The sequence below is a fragment of the Thunnus thynnus genome, chromosome 7 (assembly GCF_963924715.1).
Source record: "Thunnus thynnus chromosome 7, fThuThy2.1, whole genome shotgun sequence".
In the NCBI taxonomy this organism is placed as follows: domain Eukaryota; kingdom Metazoa; phylum Chordata; class Actinopteri; order Scombriformes; family Scombridae; genus Thunnus; species Thunnus thynnus.
The window spans coordinates 28,204,038-28,229,767 of NC_089523.1; the positions used below are offsets into that span (position 1 = coordinate 28,204,038).

The 25,730-nt window shown below is 38.6% G+C and overlaps 1 pseudogene; it reads right to left on the minus strand.

Moving 5' to 3' along the window:
• Positions 1–2,846: 2,846 nt before the first annotated feature.
• Positions 2,847–19,202, minus strand: LOC137186901 (F-actin-capping protein subunit alpha-1 pseudogene; annotated as a pseudogene).
• Positions 19,203–25,730: the final 6,528 nt, after the last annotated feature.

The window sequence follows — 25,730 nt, forward strand, 5'->3', positions numbered from 1 at the left end:
GACTGAAGAACACCCAAGAGTGACTCTTTCTTTGTAGCATCCTCTTCACCCAGTCCACCTTGTGCACAGCTATCAAACGTTAACGAGATCCCACAACCAAAGGTGTTGCTCAAAAACTGGGCAAAGCTTTAAGCCAGATATCAAGGCAACAACCAAGTTGCAACAAAGTGAAGTAAGACTTGGAGAATGAAAAGCTGTGGTTTAAGAATTTCTTGTTTGTTTAGTAATGGTTTAATACAGAAGAAATACTGGTAATTGACAATTGGGAACCATGAATATAAAGAATATGATCATGCCTGTAGCTCAAACCACACTTTTCTGGTTACACATGTTAATCACCTCTGTTTGTTCCCATGTGTTATTTTATTTGGCAGAATATGTACAAAACCTGCCAACAGGTTTCAAAGATATTTGGTTGAAAGTCAGTTTGTGGTGCACAAATTTTTGAAGGCCGTTTACTGTCAAAGAGGACAAAATAAATCAAGAAATATTCACATTTTAGAAGCTGGAACCAGAGAAAAAATTAATCAATTGTCAAAATAGTTGGCAATTACTTTGCTGTTGATGGACTAATCGATTAATTGACTTATCGTTGCAGCTCTAGATTGTAATACTGCAGAACAACAGTGCACTACAACATACTTACAGAACTGGAGTTACATTCAGGTAACTTATGTTTCGCCTCGTCTCATTACTGAATAGAACACAACTGCTGTTCAATTTCCATGCTCATGTTCCTGCATTTACTGAAGGAGCAGAGCAGAAGGTTTGCATTGGAGATAACTTATAGAGATTTTTTTTTTTTATTGAGACATGATATTTACAACATATAGCATGTATGGTACATACATACATGTACACTCATGTATCTGGGGGTCACATAATATGACCAAAGCTCCCCCTGGCTGTAAATCTAGACACAAAGAGACTGACATGTCATGACTAAAAGAACCAACCTAATTTCCCCAAAACAAATATCATAACATATACACATATACAATACACACACACACACACCCACACACAGTACATCCACACAGATAATGTAATACATAATAATACACACACTCATGCTTACATACACACAATTGTAGTTGTGTTAAATCAGAATATGTACAGAGGTATGTGAATGGCCAGAACAAGTAAATAAAAGAGAGAATAAATAAATAAATATTATCTATAGGTATAAGGGTTATAATGATAATAAAAATATATAATTAGGTAATGTATAGTTAGCTCAATAAGTCATCATCAGTGTAATGTGGTCCGGATATATATATATATTGATATATCTTCCTGTCTCTCTCTCTATCTATATATACAAATATATATATGTATATCAACATAGTTTTTGTTGACTTAACTCCCAACAAACTCTTCCGGCCGGGAAAACAGAAGCTGAGTAATAACAGTTCTTGTCATTTGCATGTGACATCTTTGCATGTCAGCCTACGCACATAGCCGTCACAGCCATGGCAAAATGTACAGCTAGAAGCCTGGCTTTACTCCCACCACCAACTGTTGATTGATAAAAATGATGTGGCTTGCATTCATTAAACATTTGTGTTAATTCCCTCTGCAGTTGGCAGGTTTGTGTAGTAGACCACAAGACTCGAACAAAACAGGGTCTCATCAAACTACTAGTGGTCAAAAACTCCACAGGATACCTTTATGATTGGATGATACTGACGATTTTCAATAATTGATCTATTTTCTTAATAAGCTACTGCGTTAACTTGAATGAAGCATATGTGTTGCATGTTTCCAATGGGTCTTTATTAGTGTGTGTATTTTGATGCAGATCTTGATTCAGATGCACATTTAAAATTTCATTTTATTAACTCAGTTTGTGGTTTGTTAAGTCTTGAAGGAGGCTTAAGTGCTTTATGAGTGCTTTCTGATTTTCAGGAATAAAACCAAAACATCTCCACAAACTGTGATAGATTGATTTTTTTTTTTTCCATAGCAAGCTGATCTAGGGACAAAAGGAAATTCTTTTACAAATAGGTCATAACTATGAATGTAAGAAGTCCTATAAAAACAAAGTCTTGTGAAAGAAATAGGTTAAAACATTTTTTTAAAAACATAGTTAAAAGGGTAAAATACTATGATCTACTTGTTGAGCCTTTTTGATGACACTTTTGTCTTGAACAAATAGTCATTTATGCTCTTGAACATTGGACTAGGGTCACTATGTTGTTTTGTTTGTGTTCTGTTAACATGCTGACTGAATGAGTGTTGAGTGTTTTGGAAGCATTGTTTTGATTTTTAAATTGTTAATAGGTGTGCTGTTAAGCAGATAGCTAAACTCTGCTCCCTCAGTGGCTGGCATGGAGCAGCATGTGGCCAGCATAGATGCAACACATATTGTGTGCATTTTAATCTTATTTATATCAGTAGGACACACATACAGAGTATGAGGTTGCTAATGTGTATGTGTGTGGTTAACTTTTACTGTGCTGATGTGTGTGGTTAATTACTAATGCATTTGTGTGTTCATTTCTTTAAGTAACTGACTATGATAAGGAGCAAGGAATATAACAAATAGAGGAAACAAATGGCTACTTATGTTTTACATGATGTTTTTGATCATTTAAGTTTACATTTATTGATTATTAGACCATTTTCATAAATACTAGGTAAAAGTAAAGTGAAAGAAAAGAAGAAAATTAGATTGACTGAAGAAAGATTTACTTCTCCAATCCTGAGCACAGCCCTGCACACTGACCCAACACAACTCTTTAACAACACACATTCATCTACTTTCTGCATACCATGATTATCTTCCTCATAGCAGATAGATACCTGTGACTAACAGGCTGCAAATCTTCCGTTTTTCTTTTTTTATTATGTCTTTTTTATATTAATCCTTTGCCCCATACTGATATAATTTTGCTTTTGTAAGTCCTTGCGCATGTATAGGTGGGTTGTGGACCCAATGGAACAAGCATCTCCCTGATCAGTCCCTGATCTTCCACTAGGCCCTCTGCATCTCCTTGCCAATTTTGTAACTTAGGATCTTATCCCACTTGATCTTAATGTGTGTGACAGGCAGCTGGCGATGCAGGGCCTTAAAGGTGGTGTCAGACATGGTCTGGTAATTCTCACTGATTGCGGTCCGCTAGTCATTTTCAGCGTTCTCGATAATGTCAACATATTCCTTGGCTGTCTGGTTTTCATTAGTTACTGGTATTGATTCTTTTACCTCCTTATGGCTAACCAGCTGCACATCCCCATCTTCATAATAGTGTACCTGTATCGACCTGAGCAGTGAACTGGCCAATGGTTAACTACCACTCTGACCTACAGCTGATGTCCCCGAGTTTGCTGACCATCAAACGGTTTTCCCATGTACCATAAAGACTCCAGTAGGGTAGCACTCTTTGACGTAGGCACTAAGGACAGTATCGCAGGCATCTCTCCAGCCTTTCAGGGCTGTCTCTCCTTCATATGGCTGCACATCACTCACCTCTTTCCTTAGGTGGTCGAAGCGGAATAACGGTAAGTTGCAGGGGTCCAAGAAACATCCTGACCCAAGTCCCCATGCTCTGTAATCAGGATCGGCTCATCGTAGCCCTCTAGTTTGGCAGGAGTAAACTGATCCATGTTATACTGGACAAAGGAGTATCATGCCCCCTCCCTGATGAGGTTGTCATTGTTGAGAGGAAGCCGCACATCATCGAAGACCTCATTGAACTCTCCCAGGGAGGGTATGAGTCTCAAAGTTGGCTGCTATGCGGACCTTTTCTTCATCTGACAGAGACTCCTCAAATTGTTCCTCTAATTAATTTACCCATAAACTCCCCACTGTTAGCCTCAACATGGTGACATCATTCAACTCATATCTTATTTCCATTCAGTTATTTCCTGTTGATATTCAGATTGCTGCCGCCTTAAACTGACAGGAAGTTTCTCAGCTTATTATGTTTATTCACAATCCCTGAAAAAGACAATATTTCACTCTGTCACTTTCTGATAAATCGTAATGAAAAGCCAACATGGTGTTCATTTGTATGTTTCTTTGTTTCATGGTTAGTTTGTTTATCGGAGTAGATTGGCTTTTTTCTTTCACATCAATTTATAGAAGAAGGGTTTGAAGCAGAGGCACCGCAGCACTGCCATTCACTGTGTATCATCAGAGTGCCGGGTCTTATCTGTGACCTTTTCTCAAGGCCCGTGCTCGGAGATTCTATCTGCTTCATGAAAAAGGGACAAGTGGGCAGTTTAAATTTGAACTGAAATTGCCTTGATATTGTCTTAGCCTTTGGATGGGTTATGCAGTCAGGGAGTGGAGTTGTTTTCTTTTCATCCATTTCTCTTGGGTATTTTTTTTTGTAGGCAATTTTTCATTTTGCTATCACTGCCCCTGCAACTTTTTGCTTTCAGTGTCCTTGACATTGCTTTGTACTTAAGTGACTTTGTATTTCATTGGGCAATTTGTAGCAGGTTCACAATAATCAGTGTTAGAAAGAAACTGCCAGACAGCACAAAAACTGGACCAGCAGAGAAGATCTATGTATCTACAAAAGTAGTTGGTAACAGTTTTCTATAACTGGACCAGATATTACTTTCATGTATTTATTAATCACAGCAGTTTCCTGATGTCCTTTTAGGTTTAAAAAAGGAAACAAAAAGAGTGAGCATGTGCACAAGAAGCAGAAAAACAGAACTGAGTGAGGGCAAGAGAAACAAAGACAGGCAGCCAGATGAAGGGCTGTGGAGAGTAAACAGGGAAATAGCAGATGAAAGCTCGAAGATGTTGAGGGATTTTCTGGAAGTGATTGCCTGTCTTTGTGGTCTCAGGTTTTTATAATCCCGTCCTGTGATGCTCTAATCTCCCTTTTCTTTTGTACAGAATAAATACCCTCATTACATGGGGCAAAGCTGACGACTTGTTATAAAAATGGAAATGAAGAGCCAAGAGAAACCCTTTATTAAATACTTGCCTTCCTATACATACCCTGTCAGGCCACTGGCACCCACACGATTACCACAGAAGATAATCTCACCACAACGCGTGGGACCTAAAGGCTCATTGAGGAACTTTGAGGCACTCGTGAAATAGCAAAGCAAACAATGGAAGCTGTGGATTTTCTCACCCCAGCTTCCTGTCAAGATGTTTTTTGTGGGCTATAATTAAATGGGAGAATTAAACAGTGATTGTACACTTCATCCTCTCGTAAATCCAGGTCACTAATTTTTTTTTTTTTTTTTTTTTTGCTCTTTGCTCCATTTTCAAATCACAGTCATTCACATATTTTTTCTTTCCCTTAAAAAAAAAAACCTCTTTATAATAAACCATTTCCTGATCAAAATGAAGCATGAGTGTGAGCGGCTTTGTGGGATGAAGGTCAGAGCACCTTGCTACAGGGAACGACTGGCTCATTTGCATAATGTTTCATCTCTCATCTCTGAGCATACAACATGAATTGTAGAGTGTTAAAGCTCAGCACCTGTGGCCACAAATGCAGATGAGAGTGTATATGGTAACATTAGCATGATTATTGATTTTCTCATTTTCCATTCACATGCGTGAACTGCAGGCACACTTGTTGGATAGCACATTGCTTTCCATTAATCATTATGAAGTAAAGGTGGGCAATAAATCGATATATCAATACTGGAATATAAGATACAGTATTGTCTGGAGTTTGGTTAGCGTAATATCAATATACACTCATTTCCAGTTTATTAGGTTCACCTACCTAAAACTAATGCAGTCTAATACATCAGCTCTGCTGTAAATGCTACCTTCAAGAAAGGTGTAATATTCCGTTTTTGTTTTTCAGTATTAGAGAGGTGTTGATTCAACTTTATAGAGGCTGCAGTTTGTGGTGCTGTTTAATTGCACTGTATTATACTGCGAGACTTCTAATTTGAAGTTAAACCTTAAACATATGAAAAACATGTCCTGTTGCCAGTATCTCATCATAGTGTTACCGAAAGCACCAGTAGTGATCCCCACATTATATCCTTATATGCTGATATTTAGGTATTTGTTCTAAAATATCACAACATAAGTCAGTATCACTCAATGCTTATTCCAATCTGGTTGTTCAACCCTCTGTCTAAGAAATTAGAATTATATATCACTTATTTGTTTTGCCAAATGCATGTTAGAGGAATTGTGATTGCTGCCTGAATTATATTCACTGGCAGCATTTTTTATTTAGAATAGTTTAGTTGTTTCGGTCAATGTGTCGTTGCGCTATATCGCAACATTACAAACTGCAGGACTTTCACATTTGTGAACGAAATTCATGTCCAGTGTCGTGTGTTTTGTAAGGTTTAGGCTACAAAAGCACTTTGGTTGTTAGTTTTGTCACCGCTGACCTTTTCAACACCACAGTCTTTTCCCTGCAATGTTTAATCAATTAGTCAATCAACAGAAAATTAATTGCCAACAATTTTGATCATCAATTAATGGTTTTGAGGCTTTTTTTTTTTTTAAGAAAAATGCTTGAAAGTTCCTTGTGGTTGCTGTAATTTTTAAGAAAAATGCTAAAATTCTCTGGTTCCAACCTGGTGGACAGAATTTCACCAAAATTAGTATTGAAAAGTAAAATCTGAAGCGGCATACTCATCAGTGCAAGTGGACGTGGTCTATCACATATTTACTCATAACTCCAGATGCCTTTGAGCAATCTTGATTAAACTCACTGGAGACATCCTGTGCTATCTCCTGAAGATACACACTGAGTTTCATTCATATTCGATGAAGGCGGAGACAAATGACGGAACTTTGAGTGCACAGTGAAATGCTGCATGCATTGTAATGATGAAACAAGTATGTGCTTGGTCTCACTGCTTCTATATACAGAATTAAACTAGCTGAAGCAACTTTGCTCAGCTTTGTCAAACCTGAAACCTGCTTGTTGCTGCTCGCAGCTTTAATTTTGGTCACTTGAGATGCTTCTTTCTGTTAATCGCAAAAAGGCAAAAAGATTTTATTTATTCATATCATCCACCCTTATTAAGAACTTATTATTATTATTTTTATCCAACACATACTGGAGTATTGCAGTATATGGGCCATGTTCTGTATGTATCTGTAATCAGTGGAAATCCTAAAACCTCTCCAGTAACGATATTCTGCCGAGGGGGTTTTTGGTATGAAGCTGTTCCATAGTAGCCCTCTATATTCATGATCTGAATGGCAAAATGTATTCATGGTGAAACTGCCTCCCAAGAGGAAAAAAGCTTTAAAATGCTGTGATAGTTACTCCAGTCCATTACTGCAATAGAAATGAAAGAGAAGCGCTGACTCTTATATCGGCATTTTTATTTATTTGCAGGAGGTTTATTGATTTACACAAACTCACCAAGTGGGTTTTGTCTTACACTATTTATATGCACACAATCATTTATGCCCTTGCGTTGATTATGAGAAGAATTTCAGTAAGCTGATTAAATGCATTGCAGTCGAAGTTAATATTTTCACTCATTCAATCATCAACATGGCGTTTTTTAATTCAATAGATTTGTCATATAATTGCTGCCCTATAGCACGCAAGCCTTGTCAATCATCTCTTTGTAATGTTGTTACATTATTTCCCTCCCTGCAACTTTCACAGAAATTATTCAGTGCCGAGGCTCAAGGCAGGAAGGATGGAGGACGGATGTAAGTATAGATAGGAGCTGTAAAAATTAACAACCGGATGTATGTTGAGCAAGTGTCACAACGACATGTGGAAAACGACATGATCGGTATGACTCAGAATAGGGACTCAACATCTGTACAAACTGTTCAATAAACCACAGCATTCGATGTCTTAATGCTGGTGTTAATGCTCTGAATATGGCCCTAATTGAAGCAACATAATTAGATTAAGATATTCACGTGACCGACAGCGAGTCTACCTCATCGTTCTCATAATCACATTAACATCAAAGCATTACTGTTCCTGGAAAAACGTACAGATTTCTTTATGGAACACATGCTTCTGATGATTTGGATGTCTCTCAATATGCCAAGATTTACCTCCCACAGCCAGGTTTTCCCTCAGGCGAGTTATTATGCAACAGAAAGTGGACCGGCTATGAGAAGCAGAGAGTCTGCTTTTTTCTATTTTTTTTTTTGAGCAGAGAAAAGTGTAATCATGTGTACTCCAAACTGAGGCTTTGGAGACTAGTAAAGAAAGAGAAGGCCACTTAAAGACCCTTTCACCCTCTTCTGACGGCATTTTGTTTTCTCTCCATTAGCGTAACCAGAGGCTGCAGTGACCCTGCTCTCACTCGGTAAAGTGTCGTGCAGAGAGAGAGGAAAAACCGCAAGAAGGAATAGAAAATATGACAAAAGGTTCTCAAAAACTTTATACCTCACAAGGATTTCTCCGCTTGTTGTACAGGCGCTTTCTTGTATGTGATGCAGCTTGGACCACTGGTTCCCACTGGACACTGCTGTATTCTATTCAGCTATAGTCTATTGTAGAGTAGTTTCTTCTGATATATTATGTGCCTTTCTATTTTGTTTTGTCATATTCTAGTCTGTCCTGTTATGTCTGTGCTGATTTAATCTTATTAATCTATTTTAGATTAGTCCAGTCTATTCTATTCTATTTTAGTCTAGTCTTGTCTGTTAGGACCGTAGACTGTATATAAAGATGCATTTAGCGAGATGTGACATCACCTGTTGGTTTGCATTGGAGCCGGTTTGAAGCCCAGAGTTGCAGTTTATGGTTGGTGCCATCTTTTCTGTTTGGAGCCAGAACCTTCCAGATAAGGTGTGCGGGGTGTTGCCTTTCACACTTTGGAAACACGCCCCGCTACCTCAGACGAAGCGAACATTACCTACTGGGAACACCGAGCAGTGCATGCTTGGGCTAATGTTAGCTACTTTAGCTACATTGTGCTAACAGGGCCGGTATCATAATCAGGTAACATTAAACTTAATGAGATATTGTGACAGTAGTTCGACTCAGTGTGAGTCCTGGAGCCAAGGAGAGCAGCAGGTGAGCCAACTGTCAATCACAGCTGTCAATCAATGTCCACACAGCAGACATCAAAACTAATATAAGTCTTCAAATCTTATTAACAGAGCAGCAATTTTCAGAATGACCACCAGCAGCCTACTTAATAGAGGGTCCAGGTTAAGGGATTGGGACCATAATGACTCATTGAAAGAAAAGATGTTAATATTTCCAGAGAGATGTTGAGGCTTTTTGAATGAGAGTCTATTGGAGCATGTGGTGGCCGCCAGTGGCATTGCACTTTAAGATACTTCCACACTGGCTTCAGCCTCAAGCCATGGTAGTTGTCTCTTGGTTCTGATCTATTCCGTTGTATCACACTATATTTTATTTAATTCTATTCACCACTCTTGAATAGACTTGAACAGTCTGAATAATGTTTTAGTGGCCATGTCCCTGTTTACCGGTAAGTGCACTATATCTACTGTCTGCCATTTTATTTGTGTGTCTGAATTCTGAGGGTGAAATATATTTCCTGTATGTTGCTCTCAAAAATTGTCACTGGCACTTAGAGCTGCAACGATAAGTCCATTTTTTGATCAGTCCATCATCAGAAAATTAATATTATTTTGATATTCCAATAATTGTTTTAGTCATTTTTTTAAGCAAAAATGCTTAAAAAAAATTGCAGTTGCGACTATTTAGATATGAGGATTTGACGCTTTTCTGTGTCATACATGATAGTTAATTGAATATCTTTGGGTTTTGGACAGTTGATCAGGCAAAATAAGACATTTCAAGACATCACCGTGAACTCTAAGAAATTATAACCGTCATTTTTCACCATTTTCTGATATTTTACTGATCAAACAATTCATCGATTCAAGAAAAAAATCAGCAGATTAATTGATGATGAAAGTTAGCTGCTGCCCTAGTGACACTACACCTGTCCGAAATGACACAAAATGATGATTCATACATTTACTGCTCACTACAGAGTAAATTCTTGTGTTGCGGATGAGTCTATGCTGTATTAAATCTCTATTTTATTCTTTTCAAGTGGAGTCTAGTCTCTGTTTTGTACTTGGTCAGGATTGATTCAGGCTCCAATATTGGCTGCTGCAGCACTTATTTGCCTTTGTTGTGTGTGTTTGTGTGTGTGGGTGTTTGTTAGTGACACGGGAAGAGGATATTAGAGAGGTTGACATTGTACACTTGGCTGTTGTTTTCACCAGCCGTTGTGTTAATCATGCATATTTTGCCAGCATCTGCTGTTAAGCATCTTTTCTTTTCGCTCATTATTCTGTGACGCTGGCCTCAGCCTTTACCGTAAGTGCACCCATCGCTTGGATGCCGACTTCTGTACAGCTCGTTTATGTGCTGATCACAGGATGTAGTTTCATCAAAGGCTGTTTGTGGGGCGCCGACTCCTCCTGTTGAAATATGTCCCTGTCATATTTTTCATGAGTTTAACTGTAACCTTTTGTCGGTGCGCACGGATTAAACTTGTTATCTATTGGGAAACACTTAAAGCAATCATCTTTTTAATTGTATGATACTCTCTCTACATTGAATTTAATTAAACTGAATTGAAATTCAATTCAAATTTATTTGTATAGCACCATCTCATACAAAAGCAGTTCAAAGTGCTTTACATAAAAACAAAAAAAAAAGAAAAAAATGTTCAAATAAACAGAAACATCCACACACACATACACATAAAAACACATATACACGAACAAACAAACATTTAAGAAAATGCTGGAGTGAAAAGGAAGGTCTTTAGTTTGGTTTTGAAAGAACACAGTGTTGGAGCAAGTCTAAGTTCAGCGAGCAAACTGTTTCATTCTTTAGGTGCATAAATACTGAATGCCATCTCACCATACTTTGAGAGTGCTCTAGGCTCATGGAGGAGGGTTAAAAACAATCTGCTGGGGTTATAAACTGACAGCATGTCAGAGATGAACTGTGGAGCCAGACCAGCAAGTGCTTTGTAAACCAAAAGAAGAATTTTGAAATGTATTCTGAAACAGGTCCAGTGAAGGTTCCAGAGGACTGGAGCTTTATGGTCTGATCTTTTTGTCCTGGTTAGAAGAATTTGTGCAGCTGAGATCTGGATAAGTTGTAATCCATGAAATGTTTAGTTTGGAAGACTCATAAACAGAGAATTGCAATAATCCAGCCTGCTCATGAGAAATGCATGCATGAGTTTCTCTGAGTCATAAAGAAAGCCTCTGTACAGGATGTGTGTCAGCACGTATGACCTTTGTACACTGATGTGTGACAGTTTCAGATCAGGCAACCAAATTGCCAGATCTTTAGCCTAAACACTGCCCCAGCTCACAAAATCATCCACTGAAAACAAACTGGTTTCGGCCTATAATATCAATATATACATCATCATCAGTTTCTGGCAAACAAAAGTTAAATCATATTATTATGTATTAAATCAGACAAAACTCTTAATCTCAATTCAAACATCCACTTACTGTCTTTCAACAGCATCTCAGGGTCTTCATCAGTGAATGGAACAGGCTCAGTTGTCATCACATGACCTAATTGTGCAACACTGATATATGATGAGATATATTGGTGTCAGCATGTATTTCTGCCAGTATCTAACAAGGAATGTCAGCACAGAAATAACTGTGATATATTTGAGGTGATTTAGGAACCATGACATATTATGTTGATGTTTCTGTTGTAAAATGTCCAGCTCAGTACACATCTCAGTCACAAATGGTAAATGGACTGCATTTATATAGAGCTTTTCTAGTCTACCGACCACTCAAAGCACTTTATAACACATGCCAGCATTTACCCATTCATACACTGATGGCAGAGGCTGTGCCAGGCTACTCATCAGGAGTGATATAGTGCTTTACAATGTTTCAAACACTCACTAACCAATGGCACAGCCATTGGGAGCCATTTGGGTTCATTATCTTGCCCAAGGACGCTTCAACATGCAGATTGGAGGAGAACCACCAACCTTCTGATTAGTTGATGACATCAAACAGTTACATGAAATAACACAAATAACATAACTCAGATAACTACACAATGCAAAGACAATGTTTTGAACAACATGCAACTTACGTGGTTTCAGCGATAGCAGCATCCATAGCAACCACGACAGAAAACTTGAAGAATCTTCATAATAACTGACAAACTAAACATCATATACATTCACTGAATGAAGATTATGAGAATAAAATGCACCGTTCTTACTAGAAATGTTATCAAAATGCATTTTAATGCTGAAACTATCTTAAAATATTGCATTTTCCACTGAGAATAAAAGGAATGTCAACCATTTTTGTTTGTTTCCCAAGACAGAAACTTGACAGTCATGTCTCATGGATGCAGGCCAATAGAAAAGAATACCACCAAAAAAATGTAGGCATTTCACAATTTTAGAGCCATTATTGTGAGACTGGGTTGTCAGTTCCTGTAGGTAGGGAGGCACATGTCCATTGATGGATTTGTACATGAGTAGCAGGACTTTATAGTCAATCCTGAAGGAGACAGGGAGCCAGTGCAGTGAAAACAGAATTGGTTTTATATGTTGGTGTTTTCGCACTCCCATCAGGATCCTGGCAGCGCTGTTCTCAATGTACTGGAGCTTCTGGATGCTCTTGCCAGGGATCGCTGTGAAGAGCGCATTGCAGTAGTCCAGTCTTGAGGAGATAAAGGCACGGGCAAGTTTCTCTGCATCTGACAGGGTTAGAGAGGGGTGGAGTTTATAGATATTTTTGAGATGTTTCTGCTTTCTCTGTCTGGTTCCCCACCAGTTCACTCTGTGTGTGAGGGGCTCTTACTCCCTATTTGGCAGTGCTGTAAATTGTTTCTGTCAGCTTAGATAAACGGACCCCTGGGTTTGTCCATCTCTCCTCCACACACACACCTTTACACACATATGCACACACACACAAACCCCCTGCTACACGCGCACGCACATACAGATTATGCTGTAATCAGCCAGTAAGGGTTTACTTTTCCCTCCCCTGTTTGAGGCTTGTTTACTTGTTTCCCACACTATTAATATTCCGCCCTTCTACAAGGTATCAAAAGGTTCACCTTCCTGAAGCAGATGAGGAGGGATTTTATTTATATATGATTTGCCAGTGATGTGGGAATGAATGAGTAGAAAAGACTCTAAAAGGATTGTGCAGTCATCTCCCAAAAATATATTAAAGATAGTGAAATGAATTTAACATGTAGAGTGTTGATAATTGTCATCAATTCTCCATGCATGATAGGAAACATCTTCATAGCAAATTGAGGGAGATCAAGAGGCAGAAAAGGCAAAACACTTAAAAAAAAAAAAAAAAAAAAAAAATCTCATTGCAACTGAATCTGACACTAGCAGAGAGAAAAGGAGAGCATGAGGGATGGAGAATTTCCCAACTGAAAGTATCCTTCAGTTCCATCATTTTCAGCCCGAAATTGATTTTCTTTGAACAAGGATATCATCTTGCTTCATGGTTTGTTGCCATAAACCATTGTGCAAACTGATTCAGCTCTCCTCTGATACAGTGCGATGGCAGTGATAATTCTTTTTTTTTTTTTTTTTTTTTTTTTTCTTTTTCTATTTCTTTAGAGACTTTCTTATGTCATTTCTGGTGAGAGGTAATTTAGTCAGACAGTTTTGCTCCCTGTTGATTTGATATAATGAGACGAGGAAGCATTTCTCTTGTTTGTTGAAGCATTTAGTTTTTATCCCAAATGTCCCCCCCCCCCCCCAAAAAAAAAAACAATAAAACACAAGAGATAGTCAATAAAAGCACTGATATAAATTAAATCTAATACGGAAACAACACAATTTAAGGACTGGCGTGCCACAGTGCATTTTTAAAATATCCTTAGACCATAAATATTTAAAAATGTATAATCATGTGGACTTGCTTCACATATGAGCCCTTTCACGCCCTGCTGTTGACATTTCCAGTTGAATATTGTCCCTACAGAATGTCTGCATGCATCTACAGAGATCAAGAAGTGAGTGGATGGATGAAAAAAGGAACAGAGATAAATAAAAGAAGGTATGATGGAAGCTGTATTGAACAATAGTCTCTTTTCTGGGATCATCAGGAAGCAGGAACCTCAGTACACAGATGCCAAGGTTGCACTTGATTGTCTCTCAAACTGCTAAGCCCATTATTTTATGACTCTATATTGTTTTGCTTTTTCCCATTATGTCTTAGATTCCGCTGAATGAATGCAGCTCGCAGCTTATTAATTAATGCTGAGTTTCGAAAACATCGCTGCTAGAAGAAAAGGGTCAGCCATAACATAATGATAGCCAGAGGCCACAAGTATTCGTAATCATCGGGTCCCTAGTCAGCGCTGGTCATAGGAAGTAAATCCTTCATTAAGCTGGAGTTTCTCGCAGAGGTAGCATAATAACATTGTTTACCACAAGCCTCAAAGCACTCAGTAACAGAGGTCTTCTCCAGACAGGAAGTGTTGGTAGGATTGCAGGGCACTCTGTTTCTGGAGGACTGAATTTGAAGGGATGAAAGTGCTGTTTGTTGTCTTCTGACGCAGTACAGCTCAGTCTCTCTGGTCCACTGTCTCTCTTTGTCTTTGTGTCACTGCTTTTGTTTCTCTCTCATACATACTTAGCCACATAAATGCAGACACTATATGATCTAGTATACACACACACACATGCACACACACAGCCTGCAAAATGAGGTACTGGTTTCTGCTATAGAGCTGAAACTGGCTAAGTATAATTGCATAGGTGGATAGGAATCTAATAATGGTGTTATGGAACCAAATCATTGCTGTTTTGCCTGCAGAGATACTCCAGTGCGGTCTTTTTCATGTAGTTGTTACATTTTGTCTTTAGGGGGTACAACTCAACATTTTCTGTCTATATCTGTCTGTTTGCCACTGTTTCCGCTGTGGCGTCCTCCACCCCCTCAAACACAGAGTCTGTTAGAGATGAGATGAGCTACGAATTAGAAAAGGTGTGAATATTATATCCCACGGCGAGGGATCATTACAGTTAGCATTTCATGGTTTTGTGCCACATTTTCCCTTCCATCTCTTTATCATATGACCTATTACATATCCTATTACAGAAAAACCAAATTCCTTTTGTTTTTATTATTCGCATAGCAAACGATCATTAGCAACAAATCATCTTGTATCTCTTCCAGAGGCTGATATATATCGTGTATGTAGGTCAAGATATAATCTGTATGTGTCCAAACCCAAAATTCAGTAAGTGCTATTGTTCCACTCTTTGTACTCTATCTCTCAAAAAATCTGCTCAAGTGCGGCTCTGGTCATTCTCTTCAAAGCCTGTGTTTTGGTTTTCTTATCTCCTCCAATCAAATATGCTGTCCAAATGTTTTGATACCTCGATGGTATCAGACTTTACAGCGATTTCCATAAACTGTACATGTTCAAGGGAATGTTACAGTATATTTTGGTATGAAATGTTATTATCAAAAAACAAAAGATGCAACCATCCAGCATACCGTTATTACGACAGACAAAAAGCTGGTCATGTAACAATGCAATAAGCTACTAACTACAGCTGAAATGATGAGTCAATTAATTGTAAATCACTAGAAAATTAATAGGCAACTATTTTGATAATTGATTCATAGTTTAAGTAATTTTTCAAGTAAAAAAAATAAAAAAAATGACCTATTTTCAGCTTCTAAGTCGTGAGGATTTGCTGCTTTTCCTCATCTAATGTCATAGCAAATGAAATACTATTGGCTCTAGACAAAAGAACCAATGACATCACCTCAGGCTTCATATCATTCAAATAGTCATTCACTTCAGCCCTACTACTAACACAAAGTGACAGCTTTAAGTATCTGAATAATGTCTGTGTTTTACTTGGTCCGTCATACCTGTGTGTTTGTCTGGTTTCCATGTTGTACGCTATTAATATCAGAGGTAATACTCAAGAGTTAAACCAAGACCAGTTTCAAATGGGGAGGCACTTGAGGTTTTTACAGGGGAGTGAATTGAGTCAGAGGTATTGAGTGGTAACTGGGAGAGTGGAGGAGACCTAGGGGGCCACTTCTAATCCACGCTGACCTACTCTTATCACGCACAGCCAAGGTCAAGAGTCTAATGAGGATGGGACGCCATTAGAGCAATTAGACGGAACTACCTTGTTTCTGGGGCATGCAGAGCCACGAGAGAGAGAGAGAGCGAGAGGGAGAGGACGAGAGAGGAGGAAGACAACTACTGTAAGAGACAGACTGAGGATCTGCCCAGCAGCTGCCTCTCTCGCTCTCTCGGTCTGTCTATCTCTCTCCAGCGCCCCCCCAACCACCCCCCCCACCTCTTCCTCAGACAGACTCAGGGTGAGCACTTGCAGGAAACAGCACAGTGTTGCAATAGTGACACTTGGTGGCAAAGACGCTCCCTGACAGAAAAGTGGCTGCAGGCATTTTTACACGAACACAGCACTGGCTGGTTGAGGAGAGATTACAGTGGAGTGGAATACATTACTGGGACCTTTCGGGGGAACATTATTCAAATTAAAATGTATATTTTACTGTTAAAGCTAAGAAGTGGCTCAATCTGAATCCATGACAATAAACTGAAGTCCAAATTTTTAAAAGCTTCCCTAATGGACTATTACCATATTTGTAGTGCAGACTAAATATTTTGTCAATTAATCAATTAATTCATGAGCAGAAAATTAAAACAACAATTTTGATAATGAATTCATAGTTTAAGCATTCGTCGAGCCAAAATGCCAAATGTTCCAGCTGTGAGAATTTGCTTCTATTCTCTGTTTTATATCTTTGTAAATTGAATATTTCTGGTCTTTGGACAGTGGGTTCGGACAAAACAAAACCATTTGACGATGCCACCTTGAGCTATTGGAACATATGATGGACAATTTTCACTATTTTCTGATGTTTGGGTGTTTAGTGGACTAAATGATTATTCAGTTAAGAAAGAAAATCACTAGATTAAAGGATAAGGCTGGTAATTTTCAGTAGCAACAGAAAATTGGCAGCCTTATTCTTTAATCAATAATGAAAATAAGTAGTTGCAGGCCTGAACATTTCTAAAAAAAAAAAAATTAAAATTAAAGCATATTCTGTAGAGGCTTCCACTGAATGAAATGAACGAAGTACCAGCTAACGACTCATTACTACAGTATATGTGTCTGGATTTGTGCCTTACAATTAATTATTGATTACTCAGACTTAATTCTCACTATATGAATCTACATGCAAGTTATTTTATTATATACTGTAAGATTGTTATTGAACTCAAATAATCCCAGAGAATATTCACCTCAGGGCTGCAGAAGCAGAAGTACTTTTTTTTTTGCTTTTGACCACAGAGGACAGAAGCTGCTAACCAATGCAGACAAAACTGTCCTGGGGGTATAAGGATACATTTGCAAGCTTTACCCAACTAGAGCACAGTAATTTTCACCTTTGGTGGTAGATTTCTGATGGGACAAGGAGCCCCTGATTCCAGGCGCCATGTGGAGGAGGTCCAATCCTCTGAGCACTTGGAGAGCCACTTAGATAGAAAACAGGATCACAGACGCAGATGAAATGACTTTTCTTCCTGAGGTGACTTAGGTTTCACAGAGGCAGAGTTGTTTTTCAGGCAGAAATAATAAATTTGGTTGTGTTAAAAAACAGCAGGCAGAGCCACATATCTAGTTTTTTCCATGAATATTTTATTACACTGAGGCCCACTGAAAATGTCAAATTTTATAGAGGTATCAAAATGAATACTATTTCTAATTAGTTATGTTGGACTTCTATGTTCAAACTACATATATAATCTAATATCTAATGACATTAGCTAGTGAGCTAACAGGCTGATTTTTTTTTTTAAATTAAATGAATATGAATAAATGAAATACGGCTATTGCTGTGCATTACTACTTTTCCATTCAAGGTTTCCAGTTGGCTAACTTGCAGTCATTCATTCGTTCCATCCATTGAGGTTTCAACAAACCAATGAGGTTATATTTCTCTCCTGAGCAGCTCTGAAATGTTTTATTAGATTATGGCAAAAGACTGAAAGGGGAAAAAAAGAAGAAAAGAAGTCTATCAATTATTTCATTATCAATTGTTATATTTATATAATGTCAATAGTGAAAAAAATATTACATTATACCAGAGCCCAAGGTTGCATATTATAAAGATATAAAATAGTCAGTATTTATTGTATTTATTGTCTTGTTTTCACTGCCTGTATATACTCTACACAGCAACATGAATACATGAAATGTACACATAAATATTCATGTCCCTGCTTGTATCCCATACTTATATACACATGTGCTCTCTCAGATACAGTATGTCAATATCTCTACAGACAGTGTGAATGTTTATTTGTAATATTTGTTCAGGGCTGCTATGGAAGAACGGCCAAAGTTCCTGCCAAAGCAGCTCTTCTCCATTCTGAAATTGGTCCAGTATTGAGTGAGAGTGATTCAGCTGGCAGCCGCTAAACAGGCTGTAATGTAATCCTTTGGGGCAATAGCGCCCTGTCAGTGTACATCCACTAAAAGTACTTGTTTTTGCTACTGACAGGTTCAGATTGTTCTTAAAAGTGTCTGACAACATTATGGAAAGGACCATACAGAGAAATCAAACATTTTTCTTTACGTTTCGCTTGATCCGGTCTGTTTATTATTGTGTCTAACCAAGTCTCACTCAAGGACAAGTATCACTCTGAAATCTCGCGAGAGTTGAATTGTTGTCAAAATCAGCTAAATATTCAGCCGTGACAGAGATGGTGAGAGGAGAGCCAGGGGGAGTCTGTTGTGATGGAGTACAGAAAACATAGCTTAGTGTTTATCCAAAATATTTTCAAAGTCATGGCTGAATATTCAGTTGACAACTGAGTCAATAACTCAACTCTCGTGAGATTTCAGAACGAGACTTCTCCTTTAGAGAAGAAGGACGTACATTAACGGGACGCTATTGACATGTTGGATTACATTGCAGCCCGTTTAGCAGCTGCTGGCAATTTCAAAAACTGTAGGGTCCAGACTGAAACATGCCAAAGTTTCCCTTTAAGTTCTGTATCTACAACCAGATGGTAATGTGAGTGCATTGAGAGGGTGATCAATGTCATTTGCTAGTATGAGTGCAAGGCGACCAAAACCATGTTAGCAGCGAGAGACTGCAATGACAGTTGCAGTTGCGCAGTAGGTTCAACACTTGCATTGCCATGAAATTGTACAACATTCATGATTAAAATGTCATTTTTTTTTTGCAATACTTTGATGTATAAACATATAGGCCTACCTGCAAAACTAAGGATGTTCATTGTCGATATGAGCATGTTTAGCACCACTGTGCCTAAGTACAGCCTCACAGATTTATACATTTATTATAAATTATTTAAAGGATTCATCCATTCATGTTCTATCTTTTTACGTCAATACATTTTCTGGTGATTGATCCTTCCTCTGTCAGACTGTTGTGACTAGAGTCCATAAGCTTTTCTGAAAGGATAGGGGGTGTTTATTGGGGAGGGGGCAGTCAGTACTATTTCAGGGGACACATATTTTGGAACAAGAAGGTGAGAATTGAGAAAAGCCAGATCTGCCAGAGGGATGAACCAGACTCACTCAGGGTAGTGGTGGAGAAAACGATGTTTGCAGTCTGCTATTATGGACAATGTCCTCCACCCTCTCAATGTCAAAATGTCAGTGCAATGGAGCTCTTTCAGTCAGTGGCTTTTTCCACTGAGGCGTGCCAAGAAGCACTTCAGGAGTCCATCTGACCGCCCTCCACTACAATGCCTCCTCCCTCAACAGCATCATCCGCTAGCCCTTCGTTTCCCTTTATCTATTTGCCTGCAGTCTGTCATTTACTTATTTCTCCAGTGGGCTGCACACACACACATGCACGCACACACACATACACACACACACACATACACACATGTTTTCCTAGGTCACTTTTAGGGACATTACATAGATTTACACTCATTTCCTGGAGACAGCTTTTGTCCCCAGTTAATTGGTCTTTAGTCGGAAATTTGTCCCTGAAAGTAGTCTATGAAAGACAGACAGACAGACACACACACACACAAGCAAGAGGCTACACAAAGCCTCCCAAAACACAACCTCCGGCCACATCTGTTGGACTTAGTGATGCTCTTTGTTCTTGTTTTGCCCCTTTTTTTATTATCATTTATGTTTTTAGCCCCATGTGGATGCACACAGTATTTCACTCACATTTTCATTCATTTATTCTCTCATTCACACACTCACATGGTTAGTCAATCTGCCCCCTAGTGCCCATTAGGAGGCATATGGTACATCTACAGAAAACACATTGAACCAGCATCCTTCAGTCTCTGACTCTCATCTGTGACACTGTGTCCTTGTTTTTTTTATCTGTGTTTATTGTCTGTAAAGTTCTTTGTCACAGATGGCGTTTTTTTCTTCTGGAAATTGATTTAGAAATAAACTTGACTTGACTTGATCAGTCCCACCATTTGTCTTATCCATCTGGGAGGTTGTTCAAAACTTTTTTTTTTTTCATGTACATGTGGCCCAGCTTTGTCTCTCCTCTCCAATCCCTTCAGCTAAAGCTGGCGAGGAGGAGCCGAGCGCCGTTCATCTGCAACTCCAATCAGCTGGTAATCTGTACGTGTCACCAAGAAATATGCCAATATGTCATTTAAATCAGGTACTAATCAGAATTACAAACTGTTTATTGATTATTTTTCCTCATTCTATTGACTATCTCTCTTTCTCTCGCTCTCTCTAATTGAGCCGTCATATCTACAGTATCTATTCTCCCTAATCCATTTATATTATTGGATTCTGAATTGTATCTTTAAGCCCCTGCAGGTGCATCATCCCATTTTCAGGAGGGTCACATACTATTCTATAATGTTGGCAATGCATTAACAAAAAACACAAGAACAAGATGAGACAAACATAACAAACAAAATCATTATCCTTATAAGCAGACTAAGAGTCCACAGCTGCACTACAGCTGCTCTGTGAGGCTGTACTTTGGCACAGTGGTGCTTTGAGCTAAATGTGAACATGCTCACATTGATAATGCTAACATGCTGATATTTAGGAGGTGTAATATTTGCCTTGTTAACCATCTGAGTTTAAAGTACAGCAGAGGCTGAGGAGCACTTAAATGTCTGTACCAAATTTTTTGGCAGCCCATCCGATACTTGTCAAGACATTTTTTTCAAAACATCAAATGTCAATCTTATGGTGGCACCAGAGGAAAAGTCAGAGGAGAGAATGTCAGAGAGAATGACCAAAGTCATTGGGATTCTGGTATCTGAGCACCATGAATGTCTGTTCCAGACAACAACTATTGGATGAGATGCCATGAAATTTTGTACAAAGTGGTTGATGGACCGACCAATAGAGAGATAACTGACCGTCAGGCAGTGCCATCCATAGAGCTACACCACAAATGTGGATAAAAAATAAACATTAGGCAGAAAAACAGCTTGATTTCAAATATAAAATATTCCTTTTAAATAATATAGTGTAAAAGGGGATTCACACACACTTGCATTCATCAGGAGGTGCTATTTTAATACATACATAATCTGTCTCAAGTTGTTCATCTCTCTGTATACAGTAAAATATCAGAAATGTTGTTTTTGTGTATGTGTGGGGGAGGGGGGAGGGGGGGGGGTTCAGTTTAACTAGCCTGTTGCATCCTAAACCAGGTGCCATGCCAAAAACTTGCACTACAAAAGGCAAACAACAGAACAACAGACTCTCAGAGATCACCAGGTTCACACAGATGGAGGCTGTGCAGAGTTATGCAGCTGATCTGCATTAGCAATTTATGTTTAGTGGCACCATTCAGTGCCAGTGCATGAAGCAGTGTGATATTTATATGTTGCAGTGAAATATAAGAGATGTGACAGTAGGGGGTGGGGGATGGATGAACAATGTAAGTGTTCATGTCCTCAATACTGAGGGCCTGACGTTTTACTAGAAGTCAATGTTGACATTTGTATCATTCAACGATGAGAGTGACCATCATGTCCTTAGGAATGTATGAATAATTTCTACTTCTGAATGTAAAATGCAATGCAACAAATTAAAACCAGCAAAACAGGAATCACATGGCATTTACAAACAAACCTCAAAACTAAAACATTAAATAATTGTTAATAATTAAGTGTTTGAAAATATAAGCACTTTTACAGCTGCAATGTCTTTTGACACTTCAAAATAAAGTGCACATTCCTCCACCCAAGTTCACATAGTTATCCACAAAAATATGTCTCCTTTGTGGACCTTTAATCAGCACTTTTTCTCCTGATGATTCTGAAATCCTCTTCCTTTAACACATTTGCATGGGGAACAATGCAGATCGTGGGTGGTGCCAGATGTTCCTCAGGGCAACTAACGCTGAAGCAAGACAGCCTCTCAACATCTGTGGAGGTGTGCCGAATGAAAAGAGAAAATGTTCCACAAGGATGTAACATCAGTTTCACGTTAGCTATTGTTACATCTGGTTTGCATGTGAGGCAGTTTAACTAATACTGAAAAGAATATGTCTGTTTCCTCTGCAGGAGTTCTAGCAGTAAAGGGTGCAGGTTCAGAGTCCTGACAGTGCACTGACTACTTCAGGCTTGTGGAGAGATGAGACTTCGTGCCTGTCTGTCAAAGTCCTTCAGAAAAATTCATCTGTGTTTTGCTGTGGCCAGCTGGCCACAGGCAGTTAAACTAGCAGCGGTGTATCTCTCTAGTTCATTGGTGTTGGCCTTTGCCTTCCACAGTCCTGGCCCTGCATGTTTTGGCAGTGATTCAACCCTCGTCCCACAACGTTACACTTCTCGAATTAACATTTTATACGATGGCAACATAGTGTGGGTGTGTGATAAAGCTTGCCAGCACAGAAATTAAGCAAGCTGGCACTGAATGCACTGCTAGCTCTCTCTCCTTCTCTCTCTTGTTCTGTCCCAATGCAACAACCTTGAACCAGTTTGTTAGCATCCCAAATGAACAGCAACGGTGTTGAGATTTGAATAGCATAAATAAATGAATGAGCAAACAAACCAGCACAAGGCCGACGTCGCTCTAGTGGCAATCTAGGGCTTGCACTCCCTGTGTAATGATCTGCAAATAGCTGGCTGCTGAGATAAAATTCAATTGAAACTACAAACTACCGCTGTCGGCCACATGGCAAATAGGCTGTTATAATTTCAACCAAGAGATTTGCCATGCACCTGGTAAAATCCAAATACTTCAAGTCAATAGGACTGCCGGGTAACATCATAACAAGACCACATGTTGCCCTGAATTTTACGTCCTTCCAAGAGTCTCATCAGGGAACAGTCTCACTAAAACTAACAAATCTATTTCTGGAGTTATACGGTGCGAGGGAATAGAAATGCGATTGAAGTGAAGATATTTATAGTGTGAGAATTTCAATATAAGCTTCTTAATGAAATGGAAGTTATGGTGGATCTACATGACGAGCATTCTATAAATTGCCTTGACTGATTAATTCAATCTGCCTCTTTGAACCATGGGATCTTTGTACTCGATTTTATCTCCTTTTATTTACAGGCTTACTGTGATCCCGGGGTGAGATCTTAAAGGGGCACGCCAGCAATTTAACATTTCACTTTCATTAATCTGGAGGTCTCAGAAGGGACAGATTTTTAAAAAGAATGAACAAAACGGATGCATCAAAGGCCAGGATACCCTGATTTTTAGTCCCTTTAGTGTGGGTCAACCTCCAAAAATACTGGATCCCACAAATCCCATAATGCACCTCTTTTGTAAGACATGGGCAGGAAAAAACGATTTCTCATGTGAATGACTTACAAGCGTTCACTTCATCTGACCACTCAGGAAGGTTGCATGATAACTGAGGATTTAAAATACTGTGCATTGACAAAATTACAAGACATCCATTAAGTTTGGGTTTAATTACATTGAACGCAGGACTTTGGCTGATAGGAGGCGTCCATGTTTGTTTGGTTTTTAGTTTCCCAGTCATAATTACGACTTGGAAGTTGACACGAATGCTATTTACAAATTGAAAACTTGTAATTACGATAACTCGGATATGATATGAACATGGCAAAAGCCCACATCTTTCAAACTCCACTCCCAAGTATTAGGCCAAATTTGGAGTGTCCCTTTAAGTTATAAGGAGTGTATGAATTCGGAAGCAAATTTATGGACTTAGTTCAACGTCCACTCACAGTACATGCTTTTTCCAGAGCTTTCAATCCTGTTATCAGTGTGCTGAGTTGTCATGAAGATGGATCTGCCGAGATGCACAGTAGCTGTGATGATTTCATCCACAGCACTGATAGGACTTAAAGGTGAACCACAAAAATGGAAGTAGTTTGACTAAACAATCCTAACTCAAGGTCCACTTACTACATTTTTTCAGTCATATCAGATTGTGTCATAACTGTATTGGATTGATTTTTATTGGCTGTTAATCCATAGATACCTATATTATTGCAAAGAGTACAGTGTCCTGATTCCAGCCATGTGTGTATGATATCTGACTGATCTGACTGAATCATGACTGAGAAGTAGACGGGTTCAAAGCGTTAATATTCTACGATTATAGAAATGACTCAAAACAAGCAGGTTACATTTCTTTTTCCACACCAGCCATTATAAATAACATTATGAAAGTAACTCTCAGCACTGTTGGCTTAAATGATCATTATTGCTTCTGACTGCCTCTTTAAACTATGCAGGTTTGTCTAACCTTGTGATTCATTTGGAGAACAACATGGAGATCAAGTGTCTGAATGAATGTCCTTCCCAAGAGCAATAAAGCAAGAGGGCCTCTGCGACGGTGATGCTGAAAGCAGGTAGCTAAAATATTTTACCAGTAAGATTGATGGTAAATGTGTGTGCAGCTGCTTTTTCTTTTTTTCCCCCCCAAATCTACTTACAGTGGTCAGCACCTTACAAAAGTTTTTTGGTACATATTACCTTTCTATTATATATGAAACAAGTAGACAGCACATATATCAATGACTTCACTCCCCGGTATAAAACATTGATGTGGCTGCTGTTTTTGCACTTTGTACAAAACATATATCTTGCAGCTTGTCTTTTGCTTTTAAAATTTAGTTTTTTACTTGTGTAATTTTTTTGTCATTCTATTTTTGTTTACACAACAGCAGGGAAAATAAATATAATTTCATTTCCTTCACAGTGAAAAACAAATGAACAAAGTATAAAATGGTCATGCATATTTGGCAATAGGAATCTCACTATAAATATAAATCTGTGAATTTTAGCCCCTCTCTCTCTCTCGCTCCGATGACAGGTTTGGAAATGATCCTCCCAAATGGGCACCGTCATTATCTGCTGCTTGTGACTCATCACTTCCCCATTGACAGAGCTCTGTGAAAGGATTTCCCTTTTATAGCTGAATGCCGAGAAGATGACTTATAGAGGAAGGAATGCCGGCTGCAGTTTTAGATTGACATCCATACAATTTTTAGAGCACCCAATGGGCTCTAAATGATGGTTTGATGGTATGAGATGTTTTCCTGAGTCACATTATTTATTCAAAGTGTAGAATCAAGGGCAAAGTTTACATACAACTAACAAGTCATGAAAAAAGAAACATCAGAATCATGTGGCTTTCTTTCAAAATGAAAACCAGCATGTCATTTACTTTCCAGAACATATGTGTGAATATAAATTTAATAGCATTTCTTTTAAATTAGAGGTCTGTCATTACCTTATATTTGCACTAGTCTGCACTGTCTGGCTCATGATGGAGGCAGATGATTGTCAGAAGCTTTTAATTATTTGCCTAAATATCCAAATAGAAAGCATTTCCGAGTTGTCCTTAAGCAGCT